The 17,698-nt window shown below is 45.4% G+C and overlaps 1 protein-coding gene across 3 annotated transcripts in view; it reads left to right on the top strand.

The window, feature by feature from the left end:
* LOC138521782 (E3 ubiquitin-protein ligase TRIM39-like) overlaps positions 1 to 17,698 on the top strand; it is a 202,296-nt gene that overhangs the window by 159,110 nt on the left and 25,488 nt on the right. Inside the window, exon 7 of one of the 3 annotated variants that reach the window (XM_069634858.1) lies at positions 13,979 to 14,082. The exons of 1 other annotated variant lie outside the window; for it this stretch is intronic. The gene's annotated coding sequence lies outside the window, so the exon portion shown is untranslated. Of the gene's footprint in view, positions 1 to 675; positions 911 to 13,978; positions 14,083 to 17,698 lie in introns of those variants that run through there. One more of the 3 variants, XM_069634859.1, reaches the window with a different exon arrangement.

Raw genomic sequence — 17,698 nt, forward strand, 5'->3', positions numbered from 1 at the left:
CGTCTGACCAGAGAAAGTAACTCCCCATTCCCATTTGAGTCCCATGGGAATGGGGAGGATGGAAGCACCGGCACCGTTAATAACGGTGCCGGTGCTTCCTTCAAAGTCGGCGAGCGGGTGCCGTTCTGGCCACCAGGTCAGACCTGGCGGCCGGGACGGCACCCGCCTTCAGAACTCTTAGTGTGCCGGTCCGGTAACAACGGTGCCGGTAGCTTACCGGCACTGTTGTTACTGAGACCGGCACACTCATAATGAGGCCCACTGTTATTTCAACAAGTGGGAGCATTTTTTGGTACATTGTTTCCAAAAAGCAGTTCATTTTATGGGCTGTACATATGCAGATATTGTAATATACCTATTACACTTATTGGACTTGTGTCTAGTTTTTGACTCACTTAAAGTTAATCTGGCAGCGCTGGCACCCTATACCACATCTCAAAAAATACCCTGGTGGAAAGTCCCAGTAGTCAAAGCTTTCATGGAAGGAGCTAAACATATCCTCCTCCCCCAGTTGCACACCCACCCCCTGGGTAGGACCTCAACATGGTTCTACAAAGGCTCCTTCAAACCTATGCATAAAGCAACGTTAAGAGACTTCACATATAAAGTTGTTGTTTTTTAAATAGCAATCACTTTTATTAAAAGTGTGAGTGAATTAAAGGCTTTCTGTTACAGAACCCATTGTATCCATTCAGAAGCAGAAGGTGGCGGAGTGCAGTCGCAGAGTGGAAGCAGACACTGGCAGACCATACTCTTGGAGAGTCTGTCTTTCTGCTCTATCAAAGAGGCGGTTCCAGCTACCTCTGAAAACCTCTAGGTGGCCGCAGAGCGGGCCGCGGAGTGCAGTCGCAGAGTGGAAGCAGACATTGGCAGACTGGCAGGCCAGGTGGGCCTAGTCTAGACATTAGTCTTGAATCCAACCCGACACCAACCCGGCGAAGTCTACTTGACCTACCAGTCCAAGGTAACACTGGCGACTAGTAAGGGTAGGGGGGACCCTCTCAATTTTGAGCAGGAGGAACTGGCCCTGAAACGAGATTCAAAGTTATCATCATCCATAACCCTACCTCTAGCCAAACTAGGTTTATCAAGAGCCCGATGCGCAGTAGATGAAGAAGTTGCTTTTACCACCACCTAGCGACCCTTCACCATTACCACCAACAATCCTAGACAATTTACCAACATCATCTCCCTCAAGGCGGCTTGGGAACTTTGTAAACGCGGACACAATGGCTATATCGGCTTTATCTACATCTTTGCTGATGTTGAAAGTCAGTGTAGACCAAGAACAGGAGTCCCTAGAGGAGCGAAGGGGGCCTGTACAGCTCGAAGATAAGGACAAAAGTTCCTCTTCCTCTTCCTCCCTCCACCCTTTCACCCAGACACCATATGAACTCATTGCAAATTAGCCCCGCAGCGAACAGCATCTTAGTGCCAAAACCACCTCCACCACCCTGCGCCATCCAAAAGAAAGGCCAAATCCAAAACAAAGCTTCACCCACCTGAAGACGCGGGCTGCTAAACTCTTGGCTGCCAGGGCCGTGGCTGTCGAGAAGGCGGTCTTGGAGGAGGCCATCGGGCCCGGCGGCTTGCCAATGGCGGCTCCTAGTGGTCCGCCGTGCCCGCGGAGAACGAATTTGGATGTGCGGGTGCAGGTCCATCGAGAGTAGCCGGCGCTTGTGGTCGAGGACGCGCTCCGGGCTCCCCAGGCCGCTGTGGCAGCAGGTGGGGTGGTTGGGAGGGGGGCTCAGGAGCAGACAGAGGTGGGCATCGGACCGTGGCTGGACTCGGCTTCGGGGGGGCGGTGATCTCAGGCAGGCATCGCGATGCAGACCCGTCTCCTGTGCTGGAGGCTGACGCTGGCTCAGCTGGCGTCGATGCGAAGGGAGGCGTCTCTGCTTCTCCTCTGGCCACGCCCACTATCAGCGTTGTAGTGTTGCCGTCGGAGCCGAGCGGGAGAGCTTGGGATCTGCTCTCTCCTTGCCCACACCGGCGCAGGCACTGGACCCTGTGAGCTTGCAGCTGCAATCGAGGGATGCTCACACTGAAAGCCTTTCAGAGGAAACAAAAGAACTACATTTTCCTCTGCATATTGAACTTGAAAAAATCCCCTTTGCAAAGTCACAGGAAAGTAACTCACAGCAAATAAAGAAATGACTGAGACGCAAGTGCTTCCCATCTCACAATCTGTAACATCATCTCAGGAATACACCTCAGCTCAGTGCGCACCTAAAGAAGGACCGCAACCATTGAAGAAGAGACCGATAATTTTCGCCAAAGGGAGTCAATACACGGTGAGCAGGCTAACCAGACCTGCCGCAGGTAGAAGCAAACCTCCAAATGCCAATTAAAAAAAATGGGCCCTAAACCTTGGTTGCAACACTCAGTTAAGGCTGATTTAGTAGAACATTTTTTCAAGAAATGTGGCAATCAACAAGACGTTACCTTGGTGGAAATATCAGACGGGGAGCTGTTGGAGAACGCTATTTTGACGGAGAATAACATTCAAACCCTCGATGATGCAAATAAGAAAACTCCGGTCTCTAAAACCATCAATGTTCATGCCGAGCCATCCAACTCCCCTCTCAGGTGGCATTTCAGGAATCCGCCAGCCATAGTTGGAAAAACAGCTCCAAACCCCAGCACAATGCTTCAGAACACATCACCTAAGACCTTGCCACAGAAAAAGGATGAACTACTCAAGGTGACTTCTGGATCGGCTCAATCTCGAGCTGAGGGGTCCCGTGAAACCAGCCATGACTGGACCAGGCCTCATATAACCACGAGGATGGTAATAGAGCCCAAAAATGCAACGAACTTGAAAGCGCCCAAGAAAATGATATGTCTATAGATATAAGAAACATATCTGTGGCCACCCAAGCAGACAGCTTAAGATCACCAGAGACATCCTCAAAATCTAGAAGTAGGACAGAGTCGACTCCAATTCATTCGCAAAACCTCCCTTGTACCACATCTATTCCAACAAGACGTCTAAGCGAACTTCATTACTCAGTCCCTAAGGATTCCCCACAGAAAAAGCCTGACCTTTTGTCCCTAATGGCAACAATAACCATTGCCCTTACGCCATTTTGTAAACTATATGAGTTGCTGAATGACACACTGAGAGACCAAATGTCTATGATGGCATCCATGAACTTGAAAATGACCAACTTGGAAGGTTTCATAATGGCGGGGGAAGGGAACAGGCTGACAGCAAATAACTCTCTGAGACAGTCTATACCACTGGCCTTGGCCCAGGCAAACACAAAAATGATGGAACAGATGGAAATGCTGAGGTCCTCTATTCCTATGTGTTTGAAAGGAGCTCTAGGCAACGAAAAGGACTTGTCCGAGAAGGCTGCACAAGCCTGCATTCCTAGTGGTACTTTGCCACAAGCAGACGAGGACACAACGAGGGAGACGGCAGCACAAGTCTGCGTTCCAACAGATACCTCGTCACAAGATGACGCGGACCCAATGGGGGAGATTATCGCCATAATTGAGGCGGACGAGGAAAAACAGTCCCTCGAGATGAAAGATCTGGACACAGATCCAAAGAACCCGACTCCAACAAACCCTTTTTCGTGCCCAGCTAAGGAACGGAAGGAAAAACAAAAAGAACAACAAAAAGAAAAGGAGAGGAAGCCCTTTCGAACTTCACTTTTGGCATTTTCAATCAGGCAAAAGTGTACTCCGACAAAGCCTCTACTGTCGGTCCGCAGAAAGAGACATGTTCCTCAGAGATCTCGACTAAAGCAGGAAGGTATCCCGGGAGACCGGAAAAAAACAAAGTCTATGAGAAAAAAAACCTACTAATTCAAAAGGAGAAAGAGTCCGTCAAACACGTCTTCCTAAAAATTAAGGAAGGGGGAACCATTAAACCCACAGCGTCTTCGACTGCAAGACAACGATCTATGAGCGAAAACCTAGACTGGAGCACTTATACCATTGAAGAGTCAGACCTGGAATCTAATACAGGTTCGTCCTTAAAAAGGAAATCAGAACTTTTAGATTCGATAAAAAACCAGCAAGAGCCTCCGAAAAAGATTCGAATTTATGACTCAAGCGATGACTCAAGCGATGACTTAAGGAGTGCTAACACTCTACCAACAACGACAGACGCCCGATCCCGACGGGAACAGTTGAGGGCGAAAGGGAGAAGGCGTCTTGGGAGTAGTGACTCCCTAAGGACGGCAAAGAATACCCACGAAAGTACGCTGGGAAATCGTCACGTTCGAGATGATAAAGAAAAACTCAACATTCATCGGCCATCGCCCTCAAAAAAGACATCCCGGACCAAGGGACCTATCAACAATTCCACTAGTGGACGGGATAAAAGGTCTAATTCTGGGGGTGAGGTCTGTATTTCTCGCACACATAGTGACGCTGAAAGATCTGGCCCCTTAAACAAACAAATCACCAGTGGATGTATATTTGAATTAAAAAGAAGGAGGGAAACAGACGACAATCTCATCATGAACAGGACTTCAATTCTCAAGATCTTCAGCAAAATCCCAGGGTTAAGACAAATCCTAAATGCGGACCTGTGGATGGTGGAACCCTGTGGTTCCGGGAGGAAGGACTGCTCGCTGCTACACATCTCATCCAAAGTAATCAGACTTCTATTAGTACACGAGGAAAAGAGTCTATGGGTTCCGGGTTATGCTCTGACAGAACTAAAACCAACTCAAGGGAAATCCAGGTATGAAACAAGCATGGGATCACAAAAATTAAAAGACCAATTCATCCCTATCAAAGAAAAGAAGGAAGTTCATGAAGGTGCAAAAGGGAAAAAAAGAAATGATAGACACTATGAGATCAGAGATTCGAGCGACAGTGAATTAGAAACACCTAGGCTACCAGGAGGAAAAACATTTACCAACTGTCGACATGACAAGATGAACACACGACGGGCAGATCATGAGTCCGTCACTTCATTTCAAGATACAAAAAAAGATGAAACTTGGAGACATAAAGGACCTCGCCCAGAGAACGAAAGAAAACTCCCAACAGTTCCCAGACACACCAGGGACCCGGAAACGAGGTCTACAAGATCCCCAAAAAATTGGACATGGGCAAAAAAAGGTTCCCCGGATTGTAGAAACTAGCCATTATTTGAGAGAACAGACACATTGGACCAGCATGAAGTACGGGGTCTCTCGTCTACGCATGCAAGATGCAGAACAGTTCTCAAAATGGGATGTTGGAATACTAGAGGGTTCTACCATCTTCTAGCGCAAAGCGATGTGAACCTGGGATCATTCGACCTCTTATCCTTGCAGGAAACCTGGATGACCGAGAAACCGGAACTAGACGGATACGAAGTGGTTTTTACTGAAGCAAAAAAAGGCATAAGGGGTCGGCCGTCAGCGGGCCTTCTAATGGCTATACGTTCAGGAGGCAGCCTTGAGGTCCACAAGGTTATACATTCATCGCATTTGAAACAAGCAGTCATCTTGAACTGGTCCCGCCCCCAAGGACATCCGAGGAGGAACGCCATTGAGAAACTCCTCGTAATCAACGCATATTGGAATCCGGCCCTGGTCACAAATGAAGACTTCCTGAACGAGATTGCGGAAATATGGGATACATCGGCGTCAATCCACTAGTGGAAACATGCCATCCTAAACGGTGATTTTAACGCTATCTGCGCAGGAGTGGGAATCTGTAGCAACATAGGACAGTCGGACGGCCCCGGCATAACTAGAGGTATTCTACTAGAATCCTTAATGGCAGACAGAGATATGCACAATTTGCACTGGCTGAGAGGGAAAAACAACATAGAAGTTCCCACATGGCAAAGAGACAGACAGCAGAAGACCATAGATTATATCTATGTATCGAAAGATCTCCTGATGCTCATGAAAACCTCGGTAGTAACGGTAACAGAGCACAGTGACCATAATATGCTGTCTGCCACCTGGCGGGCGCCGCAGGACCCGCAACTATACGCACATTTGGAACTGGAAGTAGGTTGCGGTGGGTCACGACTAAAACTCTCGGAGGGCGCGATCCGGGAAATAGCAACGAAATACAGGAGCATCGAGGTGAGAAGCTCCAGGAAACATACCATGGAAAGGCTGAACTATGCTCCCCTCCTCACAAGATACTTAAAACCTAATAAGGTCAGACGCCAACCCTTCAATCCTATTCACCAACATGATCAAGAAGTGGTAAAAAGGCATAGTATAATCTGACAACTGGAAAGAGTTTCCAAAAAAGCACCTTCGGAAGAAAAAGTAAAGAAATGGAAATATGCAAACAAAGAGTACAGAAATTGGCTGCTCCAACATCGCCACACCCTGTAGCAAAAGGACGCAGAAAAAATGCTAGGCGTTCTACAAGGAAAAAAATCTAAAGACTTCTGGAACCTAATCAAAGGAACTGTAAAGAGCTCAGACAACAAAATTCAAAAGCACATAGCGGAAAATCAATGGTCTATGCACTTTTCCAACCTATACTCCCATCCAACATCAGGAAGAGACTTATTGCCCATTCAATCACCAAAAATGAACAAAGATACGAGCGACTGGAACATCTGCTCCGACGAAGCAACCATCCTGAACATGATCAAGAAGCTCAACAACTCACGGGCACCCGGACCGGGTGGGCTGAGCAATTTAGAGCTAAAAAAACACCCTGAACTATGGGCCAAGATGATAAAAAAAAATCTTTGAAAACTACAACATCAATCGCGCGATACCGCATTCATGGACTAAAGCCATAGTAGTGCCGATCTTTAAGCGGGGGGCACCGGACGATCCCAATCATTATCGGCCCATCGTTCTCCTCAATGTAATCGGCAAGGTCTTCGCTTCTCTAGTGCTAGAGAGCTTTCGAGATTGGCTGGGAAAAGTACAGTACATAGACCAATTCCAAACAGGTTTCACCAAGAACGCAGGAACAGCAGTGAACATCCTGACAATTAACACTTTTAAGTCAAAGGCGTTCCAAAGCGGCACAACTGTCTACATGGCCTTCATCGACCTGGTCCAAGCTTTTGACCAGGCTGATAGGGAACGTCTATGGAATAAACTTCAGACCAGACATTGTCCTGCATCTGTCTTGGAAACAATTCGAGCATTGCATGAAGAGACCTCCATGAGGATTCGTCTAAGCTGTGATGGCGTGTTATCTGATGAAATAAGGACATAAAGAGGCGTCAAACAGGGATGCCCGCTGGCCCCTTCCCTCTACAATGCTTACATAGCTGACTATGAGGAATCTGAAGGAGAAGTCAGATGTTTCCCACCAACATTGGGGGGGGGAAAAACCTCGAGACTCTTAAATGCGGATGATATTATACTCCTGGACCTTACACCAATAGGGCTGCAACGCCAACTGGAGCACCTGGTCGCTTACCTTGAGAACAATAATCTGCGACTAAAAGCAAAGACTAAAATCATGGTGATGGGGAAAGTAAGTCAGGAAAAACACAAAAAAATTAATCTGGAAGCTAGACGACCAAGTGTTGGAGGAGGTTACAGCATTTAAATATCTGGGAGTAATGCTGTCTAACCATCAAAGAGAAGCAGCGATGCAACAATTCCTCTGGGAAAAGCTGAGGTCCCTGACAGCACAAGCAACAGCAATGGACCGAAAGTATGGATGTTTTTCGCATGTTCCAGTTTTGAATTTTTCCAAGGTGAAGGTGGTGCCATCCCTAATGTATGGCGTAGATGCAATGCCGTGTTTGCCGGACGGAATCTGGTTGTCGTTGGAGAGCCATTTCTGGAGATCAATTCTAGGCCTGTCAAAGTCAACACCAATGGCTTTAATCAGGCGTGAACTTTGTCTACCATCGCTTGCAAGTACAAAAGCAAGATCTTCGCTACTCCTTTTCAGAAAACTGCTGTGTACTTCGAAGCCTAAAGCTCTGGAGCTGATAAAGAAGGACCTCGATTCAGATTCCTATAAAATGCTAAATAAATGGAAGGAGGAAAACCTTCGACTTCTCCAAGACCTGGACTGTTCGGAAGACCTCTTGGTACACAATCCTAACAAAGTCACAAAGAAGCTCTATGAAAACGACTGGATTTCCACGTTGGAAACGGCTAGCAGATACCGCCTGACCTCTGCCATTGCGACTCCAGAAATGAAAATTGAAGAGGTAAGAGGCTACTTAAAGAAATGTCCAGATAAACAAGTAAGCAGACAGTTCCTAAGATTCCGACTCAACCAGGTGAGAACAAAGGAAATACAGGCCTTGAGAAATCAATCTGATTCTGCAACCTGCTTAAAAAAAGACACTGTGGAAACCAGCCGCCATCTCCTGTTGGAATGTAGCTCAATAAAAGAGGTCAGGTCAAAACATCTTGCAAGAGCTCTAACAAACTATTCTACCTTAGATGATAACGAACTTTGGGCATTGCTTTCAAGTGGGGAGAACGCCAGCTGTGTGATTGGGGTCACTCAGTTTTTCGGACATTTAGATTTTAACAATGAAGATACATCAAGAGTGATGGACAATTCTTAATTCGATTCAACGGGCTATACCTGATGAAATGGAGGAATACTTTGTCTTGAGCATAGACTTTAAATATGCTCTTTCTAAAAATTGTCATACAATTAAATCAAATTTTTTAAAAAAAGAAGAAGAAGATGGCTTGAAGGACTTAACCTCGCATATCTCCCAAATATATGAAAACATTCTATGTCGACCAATCTATTGAACTACCTTTTTTATTCCCAAATTCTCAACGTAGCAGAGAAAGAGCTTTACACACACTTGATGTCTGTACGGTGATAATGCTCTATGTTAACAGAACTAAAGAGATGAGGAACTCCAGACCATTCTTTGTTTGCTTTGCACAGGGCTGAGAGTGTGGGTGTCCCATACCCCAGGCCACTATTTCTAGGTGGATTGTCAAATGCATTCACTATGTAATTCATTGGCTCAAAAACCTTTACGATTTACACAAGACATCAATCCACAAGTGGCACTGGAGCAACATTACACAAAACAAAAAAAACGAGTGGAATCCACCCTGTTAAACCTGGTGCTCTCTTGTTGCTCCTCTTAGGAGCTAAATTCATTCCTTTAATATACTTTAAGTTCTTATTGGGTTTATTTGCTTTTGCTTAAGCAAGTACTCGATATTGTTAAAAAAACTGATTGCATGGACTCAATGTGAGTTTATTTGTAAAAACAACTGTTTGTTTTAATCACACAATAATGATTTAGGCATTCACAAGATTCTGTTAGTACATATAACGGCTATTGCCAATGCATTTTGGTGCCTTGCACCATCTTCACGGCTACATTGTTCCATTTTACAACCCATAAGTAATTCATCATTAATCAATTATAATCCACGTTTTATACATTCCATAGCATTTCAAAAATTGGGCATATACAATCATTCGACTCACATATATGGTAGAAAAGAAAAGAAAAAAAATAGCGCACTCATGTCAGTTCAATTGTGTGTGTGGGTGTATCCCACGGTAATCCCACATGTTGAAACACTAAAATGCAACAGGTTCTTATATTTGTACCTTAGCCTTTATCTTGATCATCATCCTCGCCTCTAACGTATCACGTACGATGTCAATAGCTGCCTGAAACAGTGTTAAATGGCACGTGTTACTAACCGTGTGCATGCGCAGGGCTCTGTATCTGCAAAAGCTTGACACAGCACAATCCTTACCTGGAGTATCGGTCCGTTTCGATCCTCTGTCAGGCCCCTGCGACAGGAGTGCACGCGACCTGCTCCTTTTGAAGATTGTCATGGTGATCATGGCGACGCCCTCTGGCCAGAAACGGCCGTTGAGGGCGCGCCTCGCGTCCCGCCTCTCCATGGAACCGGGGAGACGGGACGTGCGATCACCATGGTGATTGTAAACTCACTGTGTGTACCTCTAACGCGCTCGTAAAGGCTGGTTGTGTAAAGTATGGGTGGCAGGTCAATATAATGCTCAAGCGTCTAACCGATCCTTACTGTGCAAATAGAGTATAGGATGTTAACAGCTCACACAATTTACCATTCAGGTGCCTATATGTATAGTAGGTTGGCCCGCCCTCGCAGGAGCGGGTTTGAGATGCCTAAGCCACACCATCAGAGACGTGACCATTCTACAGTGAGAATCAGCCCGCAGAGAGCGTGCCAACATTCACGGTCCCCTGTCGAGATAACAGGGATTGATTAACGTACGGTGGTGCCAGTAGGCACCTCCTCCTCAATTCTCATAAATCATAAGATTTATAGTATAAACTCAACGTGAAATTCAACATGAAAGTACAAACCTGTATAATTGCGCTTAGATATAAGCTACTGTAGTGATGCAGCTCACAAATTAAATCTTACAACAAAAGGTTACATCATCAATTGAAGACTCATCGCAAAACACCAACAAAAATAGTCATCATAAATAGCAGGCAAAATTAATCTCCTCATTCAGCCCTTTTGGAAACAAAGTTCCTAATTTGTCAATCCAGAAGGATTCCCTCTGGTCCAATCTGCGTTGGATGTTCATGTGTGGTTCTCTCTTCTTAACCACTTCTAGTATCAGAAATTTAATCTGTGCCAAATTGTGTTTCTTAGCGTCCCAATGGCGTGCCACTGCAGAATTCTTGTTGTGGTTTCGTATGCAGGAACGATGTTCATTCCATCTCAATTTTGCTGGGCATGTGGATTGCCCTACGTAGTACAACCCACAAGGACATTTGATGGAGTAGATTATATTTTTTGTTGCACATGTTCCGAAGCATCAGAGTTTTATTTTTTCTCTGCTGTGTGGGTGACTAACCGTATTTCCTTTCTGCACATATCCACAATTACTGCAACTTAGACATGGAAATGTTCCACTTTGTGTAGTCTCACTGCCCTTCTTTACATTCCTTGTTTTTACTAATGTATCCTTAAGATTTTGACTTCTCTTATAAGCGAAGGTCGGTAATTCCTTGAACAGTGGTTCCACTCATTCATCTAAAGCTAGCATGTTCCAGTTCTTTTGAGTATGCTCTTAATGCGTTTACTTTGTTTTGAATATTTAGATACGAATACCATTGGTGGCTCCTTCTCCGCTTTCTGTTTGGGATGCAGTAAGTGTTCACGTGTTTGATTCTCCAACCTTGCTTTAGCTTCATCGATCTCAGTTTGCGTGTATCCACGATTCAAGAATTTGTCTCCCATGGATAATATGGCATCTTCATAATCTTTGGGGTCACTCACTATTCTTTTTACTCTCAGCATCTGGCTGTACGGTGAATTCCTTATCAGGCTCGGTTGGTGAAAGCTGAGTTTGTGTAGAATGTTGTTTCTATCTGTAGGTTTTTGGTATATGTTAGTCTGGTAGCCGGTAGTGCTGCTCTTGATGTCAACGTCTGCGCGGTGGTTTGATCAAGTCCTTGTGTACCTTAGGTAAGGTGTAAAAATGCAGAATTTTGGGCTGATTTTTTGTTAAGAATTTCCTGGTATGATGGTTTATCAAGCTTAGTTCTTCAGCTTTTGTTAATAATTCATCAAGGTTATGTTTGATTTCATTAGTGGGATCGGCCTCCAATTTAACATATGTCTCGAGATCACTGAGTTGTCTCTTGCACTCGGCATCGTAATCAGTTGTATTCAGTATCACCAAAGCCCCTCCTTTGTCTGCTGACCTTATCGTGAGTTGTTCATCTCCGTATAGCTTCTTTATGAGATGAAGCTCATGTGGTTTCATATTGCCATATCCTCTGGATTTGAAATTTATCTTTTCTAGATCACTGATAGTCTTTTTCTGGAAAATTTCGATGGATGGCACATTTATAGGTGGAATAAAATTTGTTTTTGCTTCTGAATTCTTTGAATCCCTCTTCTGGCATTACTGTTGTCTCAGATTCCTCTAATTCATTAAAGAATACTTTCAACTTCATTTTATCCACTAGCTTGAAAAGTTCTATCCGAGTGCTATTATATGTTGGCACATAGCTTAATCCCTTGTGCAATGTTGTGATTTCCTGTTGCATTAATGTTCTTGAGGATAAGTTCAAAACTAAACTCTTTTCTGCTTGAGTCTCGTCTGGGGTCCTTCTTTTTGTTTTCCTCTTCCCCCTCCTCGTTCTTTTCTTCCTCTTTCTAAAAAAGATGATGTGCTGGGTGAGGAGCTTGATCCTGTATCTGTTTCTGCAGTATCGTTTTCGTGTTCTTCTTCCTGTGGTATATTAGACGTTGGGTTGCTTTCTGAGCCTGAGCTCGATGCTTCGCTGGTATTACTGGATTTAGGTTTGGGTTTGCCTACTGGAGGTCCATATCTGTCCATCCAGGTGTACACCTCTCCATTCAAATAGTCGTACGTGTCCCTACGGAATTTCCTTACTTTCTTTGCCTCCAGTTCAGACTTATACCCTTCCAATTTCTTATTTATGTCATCTAGAATTGTCTGTACTTCTTTATTTAAGGCCTTCTCCAATTCTATAACAACTTCGTATATTAAAGGAAGGAATTTAGCTCCTAAGAGGAGCAACAAGAGAGCACCATGTTTAATAGGGTGGATTCCACTCGTTTTTTTCGTTTTGTGCGTTTTTAAACATAGCCCCAGTGTCAAAGGGCTATATTTGATCCTGTGAGCTCCCGAAATATACCCAAACATAGTGAATTGTAGACATGACTAAAAACTTTTTTTGAATAACAAACAAGTGGTGCCGGCCTTTACTCCAAATCGTATGTTCACTGGAGCAACATTAGCCGTTATTGCTAATATACCACTAGAGGAAATCTGCAAGGCTGCAAATTGGTGCTCAGTCCATACATTTACGCACCACTTTTGTGTCGGCACACAAACAAGAGCACATTCACCGGTAGGCCAAGCAGTTCTTGAACATGTATACTTTACTGTTCTCGCTGCTTGCCCACCACAATTCTCAGGCACTGCTTGCTAATCAATGCATAGCATGTGAGTCTAAGCAGATTCACAACCCCAGAAGACCAATATTACTTACCCAGTAATTCTTTCGTTTGATTGTATCTGCTTAGAATCGAATGCACCCGACCTGCATCCCCGTAAAAAATATCTGCTGCACTCTCAGCTACATGCTTGACACGTGAAGGATTGTAGGTCCTTGTACACATAGGATAGGGCTAGTATAAACTCCCTGTTTTCGAATTTGGAAAACTATGTAATCCTCCGAGCCAACCACTAGATGCAGACTTTGCATGGCATGAGAGTTTAAGCCGATACAATCCACCGAAAGACGATTATTAGGCAAGTCCTATCTGTCTTCCTGCGCAATATAACCATAATGAGGGAAAGCAGGATAAGGAAGCATGTAATAAATGCCTCCCTGAGCCTGTGGATGATGGGCCAGGGGGCACTATGAGGAGTATCCCCTTGTCACCCTTCCCATGGCGATTGATCCTTGCCAATTTGACAGGGAACAATTACACACAACCACTACAGGACAGTCTTTGACAGTAGAACCTTCCCCAGGGGTGCATTGTACGCGGCCTGTACAGGAACACAGGCCTACCCCAAGTGTGAGGGCCTGAAGGTCCATCTAGCCTGAAACTCCATCTAGCCTGTCTAAAAATCCCAGCATGGGGAAAAAGACAACTGACCCTTTTAACAAGAGTCCACCTTTTTTTGATCTGCATGCCCTTTCCCCAGTTCCATTTTTGCAGTGGTCACTGCCCATGGCCTGTGAACCATACGCATAGCTTAGAAACACGCTGATAACATTGTATATGACATCAGTTGATATCAAAAGAAAAGACTTTGGTAAGAGGCATTTTAGTGACGTTAGGTTGCTGGTTAAACAGAACATAACTCCTGAAATTTGGCAGGTGTTTGTACCTACTCAACGTTACCTTTGAGGCCCACTGCATAGTCCACGAGTACACTTCTGAAGGGCCTTCCACCACGCAGCGCTTCAAGTGCATAACCATGGCAGTGGGCACTATACAGATATCAAATAATGTAACTAATAACCTCGCTGATGACTCTGACAGTATTGAATGAGTATTTACAATGAAAAAAAATATTCTACTCCCTGTGACAGGGTCCCATTCGTGACCTTATCCAGAGGCAACATGGACTGCTCCTGACCTGGACTAGATGGCCTACCAGGGTGTCTGCCAGAGGCGAGCCTACCACAGAGGCAGGGTAAGAGTTTGGGAGGAGGAGGTCAGCGGTGGTCAGCGGGGGAGGAGTTCCTGACTAACCCTGATTGTCCCTTGTTGTTTCACTTGTTTACCACTGTCAATCCCACAATATCTACCAACCTCTTTTCTGTCCAGAATGTTTTTTTTCCATTTGCAGGACCGTGAGAACCAGAATCCAATGCAGCGGCAAACAACCTAAACAAACCAATAAAAAGAGATACTGACCAAGAAGCTCTCGTTCACAGTAACTCCCAAATTACCGGCACAAAATGTAGCCTAAAGTGAGACGACCAGCGAATGCCAGCCTGACAGATCGCTCAGGCCGCAAAAACACTGACGAACGAAAAGGGTGTGGCCTAACAGGGTAAACCTGTGTTCTTTTATAGCTCATCCCTGGGGGATACCTTAGGTTTGGAGTGGCAACTAAGAATTGAAACTAGCAGGTAGTATTATCACTCAAAACAATATGTCACAAACATATACATTCACCAGAGGTTTCACTTACAATGCATCAATCAAAAAATTAACCAGGTAAGTAGTTGGATGCAGACAAAATGTATAGAACCAGTACATTCAAAATTCCCTTTTACTTAAGAAATCCAGCCCTGAGATGTATGGCTTCTAGTGCCCTCAAGTCACTGGTTCCATTACAGGTTTCTCCATGCAAGGTATTCTCAACAAGGATTCAGTGGGCTTGTGGTGGTGATTTAAAACAGTGCAAAACTATTTCAAAGTGAAATAAGTATTTGTCCAAAGACCGGTTACTACCCAGTGGTAGGATACTTGGACCAGGTTTGAATACCAAAGATAAGCAGGGGCAATCAGCATGGTCAGATAGGATAGCACAGTGAGTAGAGCGCTCGTTTTTACATACATGCAGAACCTACCGATGCAGGTTCTAATCCCGGCAGGGCCAAACTCAGCCTTTCATCCTTCTGAGGTTGATAAAAGAGCACCACACACTGTGGGTAATAAGCAGCGCTCAGATATCTCAGGGTTCATAGTGCTATATAAATGCTAAATTATTAAGAGGCTTTGCACCCAGTGTTACCCGAAGGTGGACAGTGGGCAGACAGAACAGTTAGCTTTACTTACACCCTCTGACTCCAATTTGTTTCCCAGATGACACTGCATCATACACTAATTGGTGGGGACACAATCTTCCATCCTTTGTTCGAGTGCCGGGTGCCCTGGGGTTGCAGGTTTGAGTGCTTCATCTGGTAGGGCTAACTTTCGGGATGCAATACCAGAACAATGAAGAATGCAGACTCTCGCAGTGCAGACCCTTTCAGGAGGCTTCACGGGATGAAGCCAGTTCCAGCCATTGTCACAGATGCAGCTCCAGTACTCCTTTGATGCTGAGATGCTGAAATTTCAGGAAAAGGTGGCTTATGAAATAAGCTGGCGACCACCAAAGTTCTGAGGCTTAACATGGAACGACGATGGCTGCAGCAAGGTAGCCCACGAGAGAGCTGGTCTGTCCAGGGACACTTTGAAGGGTCTGGGGCATGCAACCTTGAATAGTGGTCGAGACTAGTTGGTCCCGATGAGGCTCTTCGGAGATCAGGCAGAGGAGCAGGGCTTTACTATATTCTCTAACACCTAGGGATGTGGGCTGGGGCCATACAGTCCCAGCCCCCTCCACTTGGCTCAAACACACACACACTCACATGCACACTAGCCCGCAAAAGCAGCAGCTTTCACTGGCCAGTGCAGGGCCTTATATGGGATTTCCAGACTTGAAAGGGCAGGAAGAAGGCCAAACTATAATATGGCAAAAGAACGAGTGAAAAACCGGGTGGCAGGCCATCTTTGGTTGCTAGCCACCTTTAGTAGCAGGTCACGGTAAACGCAAAAGTGCATGAGTAAAAGTATTCAAATATGGTAAAAATGTTACTGATGCCACCAGCTTGTCTTAGGCACCGATAAACAGTAACCAAAAACCCATAAGATGAAAAATTCAATACAGGAATTCCTAAAGAGAAATAAAGTTTCTCATTATTGACAATCTTAGGGAATAGTCAGTTTCCCCATAACAATGAGCCAAAGGTAATGGAAGTGAAGCTGGTGGCTTTACTTCCCTTCAAAAAGTCAGGACAGGTTAAAAAATGAGCAAAAAAAGGATGTTGCATTTCAAATCCATGGAGGGAAGGGTGCACAAGAGAAATTCTTCTTTCCTAACATCAAGAGACCTAGAGGAAGGCTGAAGGTTAAACTGAGTGCTAAGACGTTTGTGGAGCTGTTGGATGTTAGTGGAAGTGAGGTATTGGTTGTGAGAGAGGGCTACCAGGTGTGAAAGATTGAAGCAGTGAGTGGTAGTAGAGAGAGGGTGTAGGGACAGGAAAGAGTGAGAATAGTTAATGGAAGGTGAGACTGGCAGAGAGAGAGGGAGTAAAATGAAGGGAGTAAGAGTGAGTGAAGGAAAGAAGAGATGGGTGTAGATGGGGAAGATGGAAGTGAGCAAGAATTGAAGGGGGGCTGGATGGACTCAGGAGGAGAGAAGTTGGAGACAGTAGAGAGTAGTAGTAGGAAGCGAGGGGAGGAGCGCAACAAGACCGGACAGAGAACGAAGTGGGTGTATAAGAGGGGGAGTGGAGAGGCAGAGGGGGGAGAGCGACAGGAGGGTGGAGGAGAGAAGGGAGTGATGAAAGAGGGGGAAGAACTAAGAAGATCTGAGGTGGGGAAAGAGGAGAGAATAGGAGAACGGAGGAGAAACCTAAGGAGGGCGAAAGCAGGGACAGGAGTGAGGGAGACCCTGCAAGGGTGCAGACACCCTCTTAAAAATCATTGATCTCATTGTTTGGTCATCAGAAGATTAGGACATCCTTAGAGACGTTTTGGAGGGAGTAAGGTAGATAAGGCTTCACCATTAGGATAAGCTATATTTGACAGTAGGGGGTTTCTTATCACCCCATGACAACTCCCCCCTTAGACTGGTGGGTCCAAACAGTTTCAAGGTGACCTGCATTTCAAGCCATCCCAGGATGAGCCGCGACCCTCGCCGGCTGCAAACCGCCAATACAATGGGACCTGTAGCCATTGTGCAGCGCATCCCCTTCCGACGATTGAATGCTCCTGAAACCTTGGTGGACTTCTTCCGGACCTCAAGAGGCAAGATTCCACTCCTTTAAGTCCCCTCACCAGAGTGCTGGAACAAAAAAGCGAGGTGAATCGACCGAGCGGTTGCCGTTCTTCACTGCTGTCTGGCAAAGGGTACCAAAATCACAGAACCGCAAAGGATCCTTTGCTTGGAGTTCCTCCACTCGACTGCTGCTTTGAGATCCATCCCAGGGTCCCTTCTTTCATCTCCACGGCCAAGAATCCAGTGACCGGGTCTTCTGCTGCTCCACCGTGAGGGCTCTCTGTGCTGCTTCATCTTCTTCCCGTTTAAGGTACTGTGAGACACTCAGTAGAACTTATCTAGAGTTGCTTTGCTGCTCTGGCGTTGCTGGAGTGCTGATTCAGGTGTTTGCGAGTTCACCCATACACATTCGCCCAGGTCCAATGCCTGTGTAAGCTCAAGAAGCCTTCTCTGAAGTCCCTGTATCCTTTTTCCAACAGCGTTTGCTACTTGCTACTGAAGATTTCCTCTGGAACTGTTGACTTTCACAGTCTGT

The sequence above is a fragment of the Ambystoma mexicanum genome, chromosome 13 (assembly GCF_040938575.1).
Source record: "Ambystoma mexicanum isolate Mex_15411 chromosome 13, UKY_AmexF1_1, whole genome shotgun sequence".
In the NCBI taxonomy this organism is placed as follows: domain Eukaryota; kingdom Metazoa; phylum Chordata; class Amphibia; order Caudata; family Ambystomatidae; genus Ambystoma; species Ambystoma mexicanum.